Below are 18,128 nucleotides of genomic sequence, written 5' to 3'. Positions count from 1 at the left end.
TTGCCCTGATGCACTGGATGTGGCAATAATGTCTTTCAGGAACATTATGTAGTTGCTTCATATTCTATTTTAAATAAAGAATTCAAATCACTATTCAGCTACTACAAGCCATGTGAAATCTTCATTTTGCTTTACAACAAAAATTTGTAAAATGCCAAGAAATTAGTGATGTTTTGGGGACTTATCTTTAGAATTTATAAAGCTATCGATTTTATTTTTTTGAAAAACAGAGGGTATGGCTTAGTAATTACACAAAAGATAAATTGTCTAGCTATGTAATTAACTTAACATTACAACGGCAATAAAGGTACAGTTAAATTCATATTGACATACGAAATTGTAGAGAATGTTAATACACTTAATTGGCACTTAATAAGATAGCTGCAGCAAGTTAATTGGGTATCAATTTACATAGTTCATGAATGACATTTCTTTTAATAATTAAGCCTGTATCCTCAAGATAATGATCATATAGTTTATTATGAATTAATAACATATATACACTTCTATGTGTAAAGGTGTTTGAATCTTCCATGTTGTTCATCAAAACTTTCTTTCTTACTCATCATAAAGTCAAAATATATAAAAAGCCATAATTTCATAGGTAGAAATATAATCCATCACCATTCATCACAGCAACTGAAATCCACTTACCCTCTTACTATTGTTTTTTCAACTCTGCAGAATACATCCAAACAAACTGCATAAATTCTTCATACTAAGTTGTTTTTGTTTGTTCGTTTGTCTTTTAGGGCTGCACCTGTGGCATATGGAAATTCCCAAACTAGGGTTTGAATCAGAGCTGTAGATGCCAGCCTACAGCACAGCCACAGCACTGCCAGATCTGAACTGCATCTGCAACCTATACCACAGCTAACAGCAATGCCAAATTTTCAGCCCGCTGAGCGAGGCCATGGATCGAACCTGCGTCCTTATGGATACTAGCCAAGTTCTTTACCTCTGAGCCACAATGGGAACTCCCATGATAAATTCTTTAAAAAGACCTTGGATTTATTTATTTTCCTTAAGCTTAGTTAACTTACCTTCACATATAAGATACATATTCTTGTTCTTTTTTCCCTTGGGGGCTTATCTCAGAATATGATAACTTCCTTTAATTCTATGATTTTGTAGATGCTGGGTAAAGATGAAAAACAAAATAGCTGAGTCACAAATAGTACCTTCTTCAATCAATAATAAAGCAGAGAAAAATTCAAAATATTTAAAAAGCCATACTTTCAGCAGCAACAATCTAATAAAAAAAGAAGAATGATATTATCTCACAACTTTGGAAAAGCTGGGACCATATCTTATAGTTCCAACCAGATTAGCTAGATGAGGAGTCATAAACGATTGCCCAACTATTTCAGAACATATAGTCAGTCTGAATTCAGTAGCCCATATAAGAAGAAGAAGAAAAATAAAAAAGCTGGCAGCTATTCAAACTTTGTCTGACACAGACATAATATCCAAGGGAGTAGTAGAAATGAACTAATTCTGCAAAGGAGTGTCCAAGATAATAGAATTTTATTAGAATTTGGTGATAATTTGAATTCAACAAAATATGTGTAAAAAAGTTATTTATGAAAAAGCACAGGGATTTAAAAAGTCAGATTAAATAAATGTATTGAGTATATAATAAGCTAATAAATACACTGAAAAAAAACAAGAAAATAGACATATTGAAAAACCAAATTAATGGCATAGAAGAGAAGCTTGAAACAACCTCTGTGAAGGGAGAGAGAACAAGAGTAAAGTAATTAGGGAAAAGATGATACATATAAAGACCATACAAGAACATCTAACCATGTAGTTTATTTGAATCCCTGAAACTGAGACCTTAATATATTCGTTACGGACTGAATGTTTGTGTCCCCTCAAAATTCCTATGTTCAAGTCCTAACCCCCAAGGTGATGGTATTTGGAATGGAGTCTTTGGGAAGTAATTAAGTTTAGATAAAGTCAGGAGAAGGGGGCATCCAGGATGATGCTGTCTCTCTATCATGTGAGACATGGTGAGAAGACAAGACATCTGTCTGCAAGCCAGGAAGATAACCCTTAGCAGAAGTGGAACTCTGTGGACCTTGATTCTGAACCTGCGAGAAAATAGACTTCTACTGTTTAAGTCTGTGATATTTTATTATGACAGACGTAACAGACTGATGCACTATTTAACATGTAAGTTATTCAGAAATAAAAGGCAAAAATTATTACAAAATCAGTAATTGCATCTATATCGTGAAAATACATGTTGTGTATATAACAAAAAACAAGTTGAACATCCTGCAGCTTTTGAATCTCACAAAAAAAAAAAATTAGAAAAGCAGTATTTAGGAATCAAGGAAGAAAAAACAGATAATGTATTTTAAAAGGAGCATGATATGCTTAGGACACTACTTCAGCATTGAGGTAAACCCTGGTCAACTTACTGAAATTCACAAAGGATGAATGTATTTTTGAGGCCTCCAGGTAGGAAAAGCAAGTCACCTGCAAGGGGAAAAAAAAAAAAAAAACTTCAGACTTCTCTTCTGTAACATCTGGGAGAACACAGTGGGTCAATGTCTATAAAGACTGGTGAGGGAAAATGAGTTACCTACAAATACACTCAGCCAACCATCCCTCATAAAAGTAAAACGATACCCAGCCATTTCAGGTCATAAAAATAAAAATGAGGATTTACACCATTTGTGTCATATGATCTTTAAATCCTGATACCTACCAGATCTTGGGCATTTAGTTTATGTGTGTGTATCATTATTTGTGTTTACTTCCCATTTCATCTGTTAACTCTGTTAAATATGTTACTTCCCACATCTCCATCTATTTTTACTGATACTCAAGTGCTAATTCTTCCTAAGAAAGCCTCCTCTCCTCTCTCTTTGGAATTTGTCCTTCCACCTCTGGCGTCCCCAAAGTATGTTTCTTTCCCAACTAACATACCTGACTCTTCTGTAAAACATAAGGCCTTTGAGGAAAGGTACCAAAGTTTATTGTCACATTATCTAAAACTCTCACCCAGTTATTTTTCACAGTAAATGTTCAGTAAACCTTTTTAAGGTATCAAATTATAAACATTTTAAAGATTGCTATTAAAGAGTTTTTTAACTTAGAATTACTCCTATTTACATAAGTACATATTTAAGGTGCAAGCAAGTACCCTATAGTTTCAAAGTTTTAAGAATCATCTATTGTAATTACACAAATTTTAGTGCATGACTTTCTATAATTCATGCTTATAGGTCAACCAGAGCTAATGAGCTAAGAATCTCAATCGAGCACTGCTTTGCTTTATTGCTTGCAACTCCTTTATACGCTCGGAAGTAAACTTTCACTTATTTAAAAATAATCTGCAATTTGGATTTTTCATTAATTCAGATTGGACTTCTCTTTTACTAGTTCTGTAACGAAAAAAATACAGTGGTAGCATCGATCATGCTATAGCACTACTGTTTAACCAATGTGAAAATGGACAGTAAGGGACTTAAAGGCCACCATTCATATTGGAAATGTCTCCTTAGTCTGTTCTCTACCTACCATGTGGCTAACACAGCTACAACCTTTTTAACTGTATAACTTGTAACTTGTGTGAAAGAGAAGAGCACATCTTGTGTGTAGGGAAAAGGCCCGTTACCACTACATCGGATTTGTTTTAAACAACTCCCCCCACCCCCCGCAAAGAAAAATACAAAGAAAGCATTCTTGGATCACTGTTTCAGAGATAATCAACTTATAGAGAATTGCTTGTGTAAGACAGGGACACTGACACATGACAAACTGATTTTAGTACTGGATTTTCACAAAATGAAATCTGCCACAATCATTTGTTAATTCCTTACCATTTACCAATAATCAAAGATAGAAGTTATTCAGTTTGGATTTAAATCTAGCTCCAAAATAATATTTTTAAACTTTTAATTGAATTTATTTCCAACACATTTATTTTCAAACAACTGTCCTTTATCTTTTCCCCAAGGAAGATCTGTTTCTCTCAGGACCCCATATTGTGATGTTTTGCACTTTCTGAGCCCTCCACCTGCTTCTCTTACTGAGAAGTTTGGAGGGGAGGGCATAAGTATAAAGTCAGCCTGTTTAATCAGCCAAGAAAGGTCTGCTATCCCCAAAGCATCTCTGACTTGTGGTTGGCTGGGAGGTAAGGTGAACTCATTCATTAGGGAAACTACCTCATGACTTCCTGTTGTTTATAATCAACTTGTTTAAGAGTAACATTTTTAGTGATTTGCAATGATTACAAATTTTGAAGTGATTACCAATCCCCAGAGAAAAACTAACTGTAATGAAGTTTTGATTTTCATTTTACTTTTTTTTTCTTCAGCATCTCTGCTATCCTAATATTTCATACCAAAATGAAATCTAAGAGGAGAATCCATTCATGCACGGCCTGTGACATTTAGGATTTGGAATACTGTAGGCAAATGACCAAACCAGCAAGAAGGTTAGAAAAGAGGTGGGAGTTAAAGGTGAAAGCCAATACTGATTAGATTCAGACAATTACTAAAATGTTCCTGAAAGAGTAAATGAAAAGAAAAAAAAAAAAAAAAAAAAGTCCAAGTAATGACAAAGAAAGGAATGCTCAAACAGAAACAACAAATGGGGCACACATTAAAAGGGAGACACATCCAATCTTTTAAAATTATATTTTAAATATACTAGTCAGATTCTTAACCTGCTGAGCCACAATGGGAACTCCTTAATGACTTACTTTTTTTTTTTTTTTTTTTTGTCTTTTTGCGTTTTGAGCCACTCCTAGGGCCTATGGAGGTTCCCAGGCTAGGGATCCAATCGGAGCTGCAGGCACTGGCCTACGCCAGAGCAACAGCAACGCGGGATCTGAGCCGCGTCTGCGACCCACACCAAAGCTCAGGGCAACGCCAGATCCTTAACCCACTGGGCAAGGCCAGGGATCGAACCCGCAACCTCATGGTTCCTAGTCGGATTGTTAAGCACTGCGCCATGATGGGAACTCCCTTAATGACTTATTCTTAATGAGTAGATTAATTTTTTTGTTCACAAAAATACTTTTTGACTTGGCTTATTTAATATCCCTTCCAGAATTTCTAAGTCTAATCACCTTCCTCATGCCTATTTTGAAAAACGGAACTCTTCAGCATTTGGTGTACATTCAATCTTTTCAAAGAATGCTTATTTATAAAACAATGGGTTAATTATTTGGGAACTAAAAAAGTAAGTATGATATAATAACTGAGTAAAATGCATTCTCAAACTTAGATCACAACTAAACAAATGTTAAGTAACACAAACTTAAAAGTAAATGAAAAGATCATTTATTGATAATTTTTTTCTCATAACACTAAAATATTCACTTATTAAGAATATGGCACAAGAGAGAAAATTTTCACACGAGTATGATTATCAACTCATGAATTTTAAATGTGACCACTTTAGACATTTTGTATAAAACCACTAAAGATGTTCTTTAGCTCTTGTTACTCAAAGTCTGGTTCTTAAACCTACAGCATTTGTATTACCTAAAAGCTTGCTAGAAATGTTCAAGCTCAGACTTGACCCCAGATCTGAAAATTAGAATTGCATTTTAATAAATTCTCAGATAATTAATATACACATTAAAGTCAATGGATAGGAAACAAAGTAAACAAGTCTAACTTGATTTTAACTAAACAATAAATAGTTTAAATCTTATATTATTTACTTATCAATGGTATGTAGAAACTTGCCCAATAGTAAATACGTGTTAGTTTGGAACCCAAATGATAGTTGGTGCTTACTGAAAATGCTTGCCAGGATGATCTATTTGCTTTATCCATTGACTTGTATTGATCCTTTGTGTATTTCATGTTTAGGTTACATCTTTACTTAGTAAAATTATTCCTCTTTATTGTGGGAAGTAATGCTTAGAGAATTAATGCAGAATATAAATGTATGTAAGTATTATTTATTTCTCATTATAACCACTTTTGGAGTCTGATTTAGGAAACTTTGACTTATTTCCAGTTTGGGGCATCTAAACAAAAATTATGTTAATGCATCACACTGTGTCATAATCCAGAGACCAATGCTAGGGCAAATTCTGTATCAAATGCCAGTAGTTAAGTGTCTACAACAAATAAATCTATCTATGAAACAAAAACAGTCCTATGGACAAGGAGAACAGACATGTGGTTGCCAAGGGGAAGTGGAGGGAGAGGAAAGAACCGGGAGGTGGGGATCGCAGATAAAAACTATTACATTTAGAATGGATCTACAATGAGGTCTCACTGTATAGCACAGGGAACTACGTCCAATCGCCTGGGATAAACCATAATGGAACAGAATGGTTTTGTTTGTTTTGTCTTTTTTTGCCTTTTCTAGGGCCGCTCCCGCAGCATATGGAGGTTCCCAGGCTTGGGGTCTAATTGGAGCTGTAGCTGCCGGTCTACACCACAGCCACAGCAACGCTGGATCCTTTAACCCACTGAGCAAGGCCAGGGATCGAGCCCGCAACCTCATGGTTCCTAGTCGGATTCGTTAACCACTGTGCCACGAAGGGAACTCCAGAATGGTTTTTAAAAGAAATGTATATATGCGTGTATGTGTGTGTATATATATATTTACACATATACTGAAAGGATGAAAATGCAACCTAACCCTCCCAGAACCCAGGAAGTTAACAAAAAGCTCTAAATGCCCCCGAATTCCAGACCCTGCTCGCTGCCAGTAAATAGGTAGAAGGTCACACTTCCTATTGTTCGAGGGCCTGCTATCCTGGCCTAAGTAAGATAACAGGGAATGAGTTGACTAATCGCTTATCTGGATTCTGTAAAACTGACTAGCACCATAGAAGAATTGATTACACATGGAAAGCCCTAGTGACCTATCTCAAATCTGTCACTCTGCCCAGGAGCCTACGCAGATGCGGACCTCCGGAGCTATTTTAAAATGATTGGTCCACGGAGCGCGGGCTTTCGATATTTTAAAATGATTGGTCCACGGAGCACGGGCTTTCGATATTTTAAAATGATTGGTCCACGGATCTCAATATTTTAAAATGACTGGTTTGCAACGCACAGGCTTTGTTGTAAACCCCATAAAAGCTGTCCCGATTCCGCACTCGGGGCCGCAGTCCTCTACCCCTGCGTGGTGTACAACTGTGGGCCCCAGCGCGCTTGGAATAAAAATCCTTTTGCTGTTTGCATCAAGACCGCTTCTCGTGAGTGATTTGGGGTGTCACCTCTTCCGAGCCCGGACGAGGGGGATTGTTCATTTACTGGCCTTTCAATACATATACATACAATGTATATATAAGTCACTTTGCTGTACAACAGGAATTAGCACATTGTAAATCAACTACACTTTAATAAAAAAAGTGTTTACAAATAACAAAGATAGTCTTTTGCAGTTTCTTCAAATGAATAATCAAATTTTTAATTTCCTTTATAATACATCATTCAATTTGCCTAGCTTTACATTTCTTAAAATGGAGCAAGCATTTGACATTTTAGCCATCATATGATTTTATATTTAGTCACGTTAAAAAAAATTAAATTCATTTTAAGTAGAATTTTAAGGGAAAATCATTCAGCTTAATGATGTTTGAGCCTCACTTTATCCAGCCTGGGGAGCACTGAATTTTGACATCCAAAAGATACATGAGCCTATCTCCTGCCAGTCCAATGTCATTACGTCTAACATATAATCCCAGTGCATTTCCACAGAGCCTCCACCTCTTTTAAAACATCCTGAATAAAAAGATTTCAGGCAAGTACAACCTTTTTCATGATTGACATCTAAAGCTAGTTATATATAATAACATACACCTCAAATTAAACATTGATTACAATATTAATATTCACACACAGCAACAGGCATTCAAGTGTATTTTCTGCCTTCCATGCTTATTTATAGCACAGCAAACTTTAATTTGTCTTAAAAGTATTATAATTTTGACGTATGGTCTTCTTTCCTAGAATTATAATACATACTGAGGCTTTTCACATTCTGTTTCTCGTATTAGTGTATTTATTTAAAACATTTCATGATTTTTCCTTCTATGTTTAGAAACTGAAAATTTTTAATTTTTCTTATGCTTTAAGTTAAATAATCCATTCTAGTTTTAATAGCTTTTTTCATAGTATAACCTTTAAAAATGCTTCAGATTTTTTTTTTGGGTGGGGGGCTACCTTACGCCCATGGCATACAGAAGTTCAAAGATCAAACCCACACCACAGTAATGACAATGCTGGCCCCTTAACTCTCTGTGCCACCAGAAAAGTCCTAAAACTCCTTTAAGATTAGACATTATTTAGAAAATAGCACATGTCAGAGTTCTCATTGTGATGCAGTGGAAACAAATACAACTAGTGTCCATGAGGATGTGGGTTCAGTCCCTGGCCTTGCTCAGTGGGTCAGGGATCTTGCATTGCCATGAGCTGTGGTGTAGGTCACAGACTTGGCTTCCATCCTGTGTTGCTGTGGCTGTGCTGTAGGCTGGCAGCTATAGCTCCGATTCGATTCCTAGCCTGGGAACTTTCATATGCTGTGAGTACAGCCTTAAAAGCAAAAAAAAAAAGAAAAAGAAAATAGCACATGTCATATCATTCACATAGAATCCTAAGAAATAATTAATAAAGGAGAATCCATCATTCAGTACAATAAAACATCTAACTTTTGAAGGCATTGTGGTTACTCACCTTGGATGTAAGATGATTAAATCTTTTCCTACCTTCAAAGGTAAAGTAATCATGTAAATACTATTCTTGGTCAATAATACAGAAAAAAAAATCACATGCTCAATGAAGAGATATAAAAATATCTGAGGAAGCCCAAACATCTAATTTTAACTAGGTAGATATCTTCCAGCTTTCAGTGGTGGATGACCTTGAACATAAGAGGTAGTAGCAGACTAGAGACTAGAGCAAATGCCAGGCTAAAGGAACAACAGGAGCAAAGCACAAGGACATACAAGAAATATATTAATTTATATGAAGAAAGTAGTGCTGAATGATTTTAATATCGGGTAGTTATTGCCCAACTGTGGAGAACACTGAAGGTCATGGAGGGAAATTTAAATTTTACTTTTTTGTCAGTGGATGATTTAATAATAGGTTGAAGATTATTCTTAGATTTTACGAAAATCAGTTTGTCACCAGTGTACAGAGAAATTCAGAACTAGAGAGAAGGAAATTAGTTGAGGTATCAAATACACAGGGGAAAAAAAAATGAGCATTGTCTTATGAGTACAGGTTACACTGGTGCTCCAAAAATGGATTATGTTGCTCTTACTAAACATTTTATGTAAGCTGAAAGATAAATTACAATTCAAACATTTAAAAAATATCATAAAATATTCAGAGATGCAGTTCTGTATATTAAACGATGATCATACTGTGTACATATTTTCACACTTAGAAATATTAAATATAAGCCACCCTCTCAAACCTTAACATAACTGTACTTTTCATCTTCTTAATTTGCCATGTCTAGTAATACAAACATAAAGACAATTAAAATCATAACATTAGGGACAGTGACCTTGGAAATGAAGACAGGGTGACAAAAATAATTTTGCTATATTTATTTTAATAATTTAATTAGATTATCTATGTTTTTAAAAATAACTAAGCATTTTATAGTCATCATTATAAGCAAGAGTCTTAAACTATGTTACATATTATTTTATCTTAAACCACTCAAATTTGCTGTGGAAACAGAAAAACAAAATGTTAAATGGTGTTAATATATGGAGATATTCAGGATTTCTAAACAAAAGATGCTCATGCATTTTACATAAAATTATTATACAATTAATTAACATGCACAATTGATAACAGAGCTATATGTTTAAATTCATATCTAAGAAGACTAAATCACCCATCACTCATCTGGTAAATGTTTCAAATACAGTCACAGTCAATGTGCCCATATGCCAGTTTAAGACAAACTGGAATTTCATATATTTCAAGAAGGCAGTACACCATAGAGGCATAAAGTCTCAGTTCTGCTGTGATACCATGTGACTTTCATTTCAGTATATGCCAATTACTAACATAGTCCCTAAAGAAAAGTTACCCCATCTTTCTGTACTTAGTTTTCTTACTCATATGGGAAAATCTTTTTTTAAAAAAACAAAAATTTGTTGTAAAGATGAAATATGTAAGATCCTTAGATTCATGCCTGGTATGTAGTTTAGTGATTTTTTTTTTTTTCCTTTTTATGGCTGCACCTGCAGTATATGGAAGCTTGCTCTGTTCTCATTGGAAGAACTTCATATAAATTAACCTCAGTGTAGTGGCTGTGGTGTAGGCCTCAAATGCAGCTCCAATTTGACCCCTAGCCTAGGAGCTTCCATATGTTGCAGGTATCTCAATGCAGTGAGAAAGCTACAACATAAGAAATTGATCAACCTCACTGTGAATCAGAATTATTGTACCTGAACAAGAATAAGTATTGTTTGATGCAAGTATTTTTGATTTTCAGAAGTTTCAGTAATATAGTTTCATGTTAATTATTAGGAAAATGATAAATTTTAAATGGGGGGAGACATTTTACAAACAAGTCTTTCATTAGAAAGTCTTAGAATAATCTTTATAATTTATTGGGGTTAGTTTTCAATTAGTTAAATTTGCATTGTTGCCTCAGTCATGTAGGTAGTCTAGAATACTGAAGATTGAAAGATACACTGAATGTATGTCACAACCGAATTAATGCAGCGAAATGTAGACTATGCTATACTTTCGTTATTTATTCAGAAGCTATAATAATGTACCTGTTGGTTCTGTCCTAGGTGAAAAGGCAATGTAAATATTTTATGACACATTCCCTTTCTTTAGGGAAATCAGTGAAGTATCTGCAGGAGAAAATAAAATATGTAGAAAACTCCAGAGAACAATACTATTGTTTTAAATACTTTGTAATAATGTTTGACGAGAAAGCAATTAAGTCTTAAAATGAGAGTTTCAAGACAGACTAGTAGCAAAGTCATAGGGAAAAGAAAAGAAACGGTAGTACTAAAATTTGAAGCTCAGAAAGGTATGGGTTCAATTCAAGGATCTACCTCCACTCTGGGTAAATTTGGGCAAACTATGTAAGTTCTCCAGGTCTCAAAGTTCCTTATTTTCAAAAGAAGACTAATTTTTTTTCTACCAAGTCAAAGATGAAATAGCTAAATGACATAAGTCATATATTATGCTAGATATGGTACCTAGTACATAGAAATGAAACAGTAACAGCTATTTAATTACTTAATGAGCTCATACTGTATTACTGGAACAAAAACACTTTATATGTTTTAGTTATTTTATTTTAATTACATGAAAGTGTTTTGCTATGAGACAGGCATCTTCAATTTACAGATAAGAAAACTGAAACAAATAAAGGAACAGTCGTGTTCACCTAATGTCACACAGCCAGAAGTGGAACAAACACCTTTAAACACACCTTTATTCTCCCTTATTCAAGAGCTTATGTTCTTAGATTGCAGAATGTTGCCTTCAGGATGGACTAGCAATGGGATCCTGCTGTGTAGCACTGGGAATTCTAGTGTCTAGTCACTTACGATGGAACACATAATGTGAGAAAAAAGAACGTACACATGTAAGTGTAACTAGGTCACCATGCTGTACAATAGAAATATACATATATATAATAAATGATAAAAAAATTTTAAAAAAAGAGCTTACATCCTTAACTACTAGTCAGCAGCAACTTATTATCATTACTAAAGGGATGGCTGAGTCAACTTAATAGATGAATATCTACTTACTGCATCCTAATACATAACCAAAAAGACGGTAGCTTTCCCCATCCAATCTTCAAAGCAAAAATAGGCAACTATAAAATGTATCACATTTTTCATCTTTCATTTTGATGGAACTCATTTCTCAGATCCTGTCTTGCCACATGCCAGCTATCACATGTTCATCCTACTCTTCCTGTTATCTGTCCATTACATATTTGTGACTTATCTTTGTAATTTCTTTAGAGCCTAAGGTCTCATTTTCACTCTGTCTGGCTCTCTAGGTTATAACAATTGTAAAGTTCTGAGGATATCTGTGGTGTTGAATAATTCAAATCATTATATTTTCTAAACCCAACTTCAGCAGAAAAGTAAAATGGAAGTTTTGCAGACTCATTTCTAATTTACAACCAAATTATGAATTATTTGCTCAGAAAAAGTTGTATCTGACTGGTCAACAAAATATATAAGAAATTCTTTTTAAAGAAGATTTACAATGGAGTTCCCATTGTGGCTCAGTGGTTAACAAAACCAACTAGGAACCATGAGGTTGTGGGTTTGACCCCTGCTTGCTCAGTGGGTTGAGGATCTGGCCTTTCCGTGAGCTGTGGTGTAGGTCTCAGACTCGGCTCGGATCCCACATTGCTGTGTCTCTGGCGTAGGCCAGCGGCTACAGCTCTGATTAGACCCCTAGCCTGGGAACCTCCATATGCTGTGGAGCCCTAAAAGGACAAAAGACAAAAAATAAAATAAAGTAAAATAAAATAAAATAAAAAAGATTTACAAGTTAAGTGTGTATTTGTCAGTTTCCATTAACATTCTCCTATGCTGGATATTAATTTATCCGTATATATTCAGAGGATAAATTGTATCTTAATTGTGTAAGCAGCTAGGATTGGGAGTCTTAAAATTTTCTATTTCCTTTTTTTTTTTTTTTAATAAATTGTGAGACAATGTGGGAAAAATATCTACAAGCACTTCTAAGGGCCAGATACAATTTTAGGTGCTTTATGAATATGTTACTTAATCTTCAAAAATGTCCTCCAAAATAGAAGGAAAAATGAAAGCTCATAGGAATTAAATAACAATTACTAATTTGTAGAGCTATGACTGACTTGGCTTCTACGAGGCTTAGTGCCTGGGTTTTTATTTTACGCCCCCCCTCTAGTTATTATTATGAGAGTACTAAATTGTTGTTCTCTCTGCTAACAGGTAGTTCTTCCATCAGAGCTAGGCAGAGAATTCACCTAGAAAGTTTTCAAAAGTGAACAAGGCAGGTTCTAAGCCCTAGTGTCAAACAGAAATAGTATTTTTCTGTTTCAAATTACACCTGGCCCCTGATGATTCTGATCTTTACTGTGAACATCATCTACCACAGCCCCACGTGGCGCTTCAGGAAAAGTACTGACTTCAAGAACAGCCCACTTAGAATCTGCAAATGTGTATGTAACAGAAGTAAAAATTAAATCATTTCTATAGGTCGATGACGTTGGCCTTCGGTTCATTCTGTTATCTTTTTAACTGTCTCACATCACCAGTTAACATACCTGACAGCAATTAAATGTGAGGAGGCTGAGAAAAAGGCACCTTCGGGAGAAGTCAACAGGACCATAATTATCTAGATAATTTGTCTGACTACCCACATGAGAAATCGCCAATGTTTGGGGGGGGGGGATGGTTACCCAGATATTTCCTCTTAATTTTATTTAGCAGGCTTTCCAAAATATTTACATAATTGAATTGTATTACAGAATCAAAACTCAATTACCCAAGGTGGTGCTTGGAAACACAGAGTGGGGGACCCACTGGTAACTGCTCCTTAAACAGGGAGTACTGGGTCTCTTCTTCACCTGTACCAGGAGGGGGGTTCTACCTGGAGGGAAGCATACAGTCACATCTTTTGAGGATAAGGATCATTTGGCCTCAAGCCAGACTAGTAATTTAAAACCAGGTATTATTAAACCAATTATATTTTTAATTGATTTTTTTTTTTTTTTTCAATTTCTGCAGCAGAGAAAATTCATCAGGGCTCATTTTGACAATGAGGTAACTGCCTTCTGAAGCATCACCAGCTTGCAGGAAATAAAGTCAATATCCGTTCACGAGCAAATTAATGTGACTGACTTCATTGTAAATAGAGCGCTTATAATTGGGTATACTGAGTGATCATGTTAAAAATGGCAGGTGAAGATATGGGGGAAAAAAAAGTTAAATCCCCTGACAAATACCAACTCCAGTCAAATATCTAAGATTTTACCAGACTCCAACAGCAGAAATAGATGAAATTTGTTTGGAAATAGTGTAGTATTCCTAAGCAATTAGTTGTCTTGACAATAAATACACATATATTTCTTAACAACAATAATTATGGTGATATACTTCAAGAGTATTCAATAAAAAAGAATTGAAGCCAGGCCTGTAGCAGAACTAGACCTTGAGTTCAGATCTAAAAAGGCGATTTATTTACAAATTATTCCTTTTAAACACCAACTTAGGTTCTGTTGTTTAATAATATGCATAGAACACTTCTTAGCTGTGTGAATTTGGAATATTATTTAATCTCTGCATAGTAAAGAAACCAATTCTGGCTAAATTAATCTAAAAAGGATTTTATTTGAAGGATACAGGAAATTCACAGAATAAAAAGGTAGGAAGAGGGAGTTCCCGTTGTAGCACAGGGGAAACAAATCCGACTAGTAACCATGAGGATGAGGGTTCGAGTCCTGGTCCTGATCAGTGGGTTAGGAAATCTGAGAGATGCTACTCAAATCCTGAATTGCTGTGGCTGTGGTGCAGACAGCTCCAATTCAACCCCTGGCCTGGGAACTTCTATATGCTGCGGGTGCGGCCCCAAAAAGCAAATAGGAAAAGAAAAAAAAAAAAGTAGGAAGAAAAATGGGTTTGGAAGAGGTAGGAAAGAGGAAGTTATATGTTCTGTAGAAAATATGTACATTTTCTACAAAAAGTAGAAATGATTCTACTGTCCAGAAGCCAAAACTAAAAATGATTATTCCAACCAACCCTTCCCTCTGGCTCACGCCACCTGCTCCTTAGCTCTATTTGGCAGCTTTGGTAAAAACTGTTTATGGGCATGCCTCATTCTTGGTGTGCCAGTCAGAATAAAATCTGTAAAGTACCCAGAGACCCCTCAGATTTTTGGTGGTAAAGTTACTACCGAAAGGATCCCCCGCAAAGTAAACCGGATTCTGTAAAAACAGGGAAGAGTGTGGGCGCCACCTTTGCTAAACCCTAGATCCTCTAATATCTAGTGTTCATTAGAAGATCTAATATATATTTCAGCCACTCTGCTAAGTCTCATTTACTTTTTCTAACACCTCTGAAAAAAGGGAAAACTACTTAAGAGGAAATAGAAACTCTGGAAGATTAAGTTGTTTCTTCCTAGTCACAGCGGTAGAAAATAGCAACGCTAGAATTGAACTCATTTAAGCTAAGTCCTGATCCTATGATTCTAAATGCTGGGGACAACTGCCTATTTCCACATCTGTAAGACTAATAAAATGCCTACCATACAGAGCACTCTGGAAATGTATGTTTATTAAACGGTACATTAACGTATATTTATTAAAAGGGCATTAATGCCCCCCAAACTTAAGAAAATCTGTGGTTCCTAAGAAGCTCATAAGCAAAGGAGTTTATAGAAAAATTCTGTTCATATTGATGAATTTTGTACATGCCTATGTCATTACACAAATGTAGACACACTAAATAAAAACAATAGTATAAAAATCAATAACAAATTAAACAATTTTGTTTAGATGTAAATTAATAAGCAAAATAGAGCATGAAAGCTAAAAAAGAATAAAATAAAATAATACAGGAGTACCAGCACTATCAGATATTTAAATATACCATAAACCTCAAACATAAGAAAAGGTAGTACTGGCCCATGAGAGAAACAAATGCTTCGCAAAAATTTTTAAAAGTATAAAAATATCTAAAGTAGACCCAAATACATATGGAAACTCACTTCATGATAAATGTTGTACATTAAACCAGCTGAAAGGAAAAACTCTTTTGCTGAATGATGTTGCAAAATTAAGTTGACATCCGGAAAAAAAAGCTAAAGCTAAGACTGTATATCAAGATGAACTCCATAATACTTCAAAAATCATAGAAATTTTAAAATGTACACATTAAAAATTAAAATATAATATTAATAAGCAATAAACACCATAGTAATATCCTTTATATGTTTTATATAAGAACACTTGTGTTATTACACCTCATTATTGAGTAAACTAAAGAAAATGCTGATACATGTAATTATGGTCAATTATACATGCTAGGAAGAACCAGCATGCTATATATTTCAGAAGGTAGTTTAAATCCGTGCAACATCTATAGAGGGCAACTTAGCAAGCTATCACCTCTGCCTGTTTACCCTTACAAATATTTCTTCACATTCAAGAAATTACCCATAAACAAAACTATACATTATTTTATATTTAGCAAATATGCATTAGTTTATAATAGAAAAGTTGAAAAATGACCAGCATGCTCACCAACAGGAGTTATTTGAATGCTTTATGTCACATATACATACTTCACATATATTCACACAACTGAATAACATTCTGATCAAAAAGTGAATGAGGAATTCCTCTACGCAGTAGTATAAATAAAGGTATATTATCAGGTGAAAACAAGATAGAAAAAGTTCACTATTTCTTCGATATAAAATAAGTACATGTGTGCTATTTGCATGTATTGTCACAAAGACTCTTTGAATCAGTACACAAAACTAATGAATGGTAACATGGGCAGAGGGAGGGTGAAAGAGAAGATGTGGGTGTGCGTGTGTGGTGTGTGTGAGTGTTGGATTGGGAGAGGCACATGGAGGATGGTTGTAGACCTATCATTTCTGTGCCTTTCTCTCATTTCTACTTTTGAACCAGGCATTTACCTGATCAATTATTTTAAAAGGTTAGAAAAATCTATTAGCATATCCAATAATTGTATTTTTGTCACTCTTCTGTTCTACCATGCCAATGAAATTAAATATGGATTTCACCTTTAATAGGAGTCTTATAACATTAAAGTCTGCTGCGCTCACAATTGTAAGTAAATACTAAAGGTCATGAATTTTATCCTAAGAAGCCAGGAAATTCAAATGATGTTCCACTAAGTGTACTTCATAATAAAGACAAACATCCGTAGTTACATACAAATTTACCTTTCATGATAGAAAGATAATTTAAATTGCACTAAATTATTATATTCTCTTGAATATTAGCAATACCAATGCTCAATCAGGAGATCAAGGCATAAAGCTCATACTACTCAATTTTGTATTCCCAGGGCCTAACATTGTGTATGGAGTAATTAAACATTTAAAACAAAATAAAACTATCATTAATTCCTCATTTGAAACTTACTACATGATTTGACTTGTGGAGGTGGTTTTCATTAGCCGCTTTCACTCTTAGAGGTTCTAAAAATATGGAAAATTGTGCATTTTTTTCATTCTTCAGTTTATTTAATAAAGTCTTAAATATTTTTGATATACCAAGACTGTCTCATTGTAGCTTCATCAGTTAACTCGATAAACCCAACATTAGGTTAGAAACCTTATGGTAGCTTAGACCCAGGTAATTGTTATTGTTTACGGGTGGATTCCCATTTTCAATCTAAACTTATTTCCCCTGCTTCCACAGTAGTCTAAAATCAAATATGAGTGGTTTTTACATTACTCTGTTAGGGATTATCTGCCCATGAACTACTATAATAACAATAATGAATAATAAGATAAAGATGAATTATAAACTATCATGTTGAAACAGAGCAGGGAATAACAAGTACAACTTCATATACAAGATAATGTTTACACCTTTATTAAAAGTACTGTTATTTTTTAAGATGTATGTATTAAAGCATTAGCATCATAATGTTATGAATTTCTAACAATTCAGAGCATGGAGAAGAATTAATATTTAGGGCCATTTCAGTGTACTTCATATCCTTTAGCATAACTTTATATAAAATGAAATTGAGGCCTGTTGGGTAAGATATTTTGCCATTAAATAGCAAGCATTGCCATTTGTTCATTGACACTGTAGAAAAAGTCCCTGGGTTAGAATCACTGTTATGGGGGTGTATGTTATTTATCCACTGGATTTCAAATCCCAGTCTGGTAGAACAGTTTGATTGGTAAATGAGAGAAATATAAAATAAGAAACATTTGGTGATAATTTTCTAAAGCAAATTTAATTAATTCATTCTATCTTTTGTTCTACACTACTCTCTACCCTTATTTTTAGCAACTTCATTGAGGAATAATTGGCATACAATAAACGACACCTATTTTAAGTGTACGATTGAATCAGTTATGATATATCTACACTCATGATCATTGTCACCAAAGGAAAGATGGTTAACATTCCGACAACCACCCCCCCAA

General features: G+C 34.6%; 1 long non-coding RNA gene across 7 annotated transcripts in view; it reads right to left on the bottom strand.

Annotated features, from left to right (window-relative positions):
- LOC110261728 (uncharacterized) overlaps nt 1-18,128 on the bottom strand; it is a 222,793-nt gene that overhangs the window by 92,317 nt on the left and 112,348 nt on the right. For 5 of the 7 annotated variants that reach the window (XR_014811493.1, XR_014811492.1, XR_014811494.1 and 2 more), the window contains exons 3-4: nt 2,430-2,487; nt 1,044-1,137 (exon numbers count right to left, since the gene is read on the bottom strand). This is a non-coding gene — a long non-coding RNA (uncharacterized LOC110261728). Of the gene's footprint in view, nt 1-654; nt 761-1,043; nt 1,138-2,429; nt 2,488-18,128 lie in introns of those variants that run through there. The other 2 variants (XR_014811495.1, XR_002346196.2) reach the window with 1 other exon arrangement.

Source organism: Sus scrofa, chromosome 7 (genome assembly GCF_054392235.1).
Source record: "Sus scrofa isolate SSC_HxYL_T2T_F1_AM1 chromosome 7, Sscrofa_HxYL_maternal_Yorkshire_Landrace_v2.0, whole genome shotgun sequence".
Taxonomy (NCBI): domain Eukaryota; kingdom Metazoa; phylum Chordata; class Mammalia; order Artiodactyla; family Suidae; genus Sus; species Sus scrofa.
This window is presented reverse-complemented; position numbering and strand designations above follow the sequence as displayed.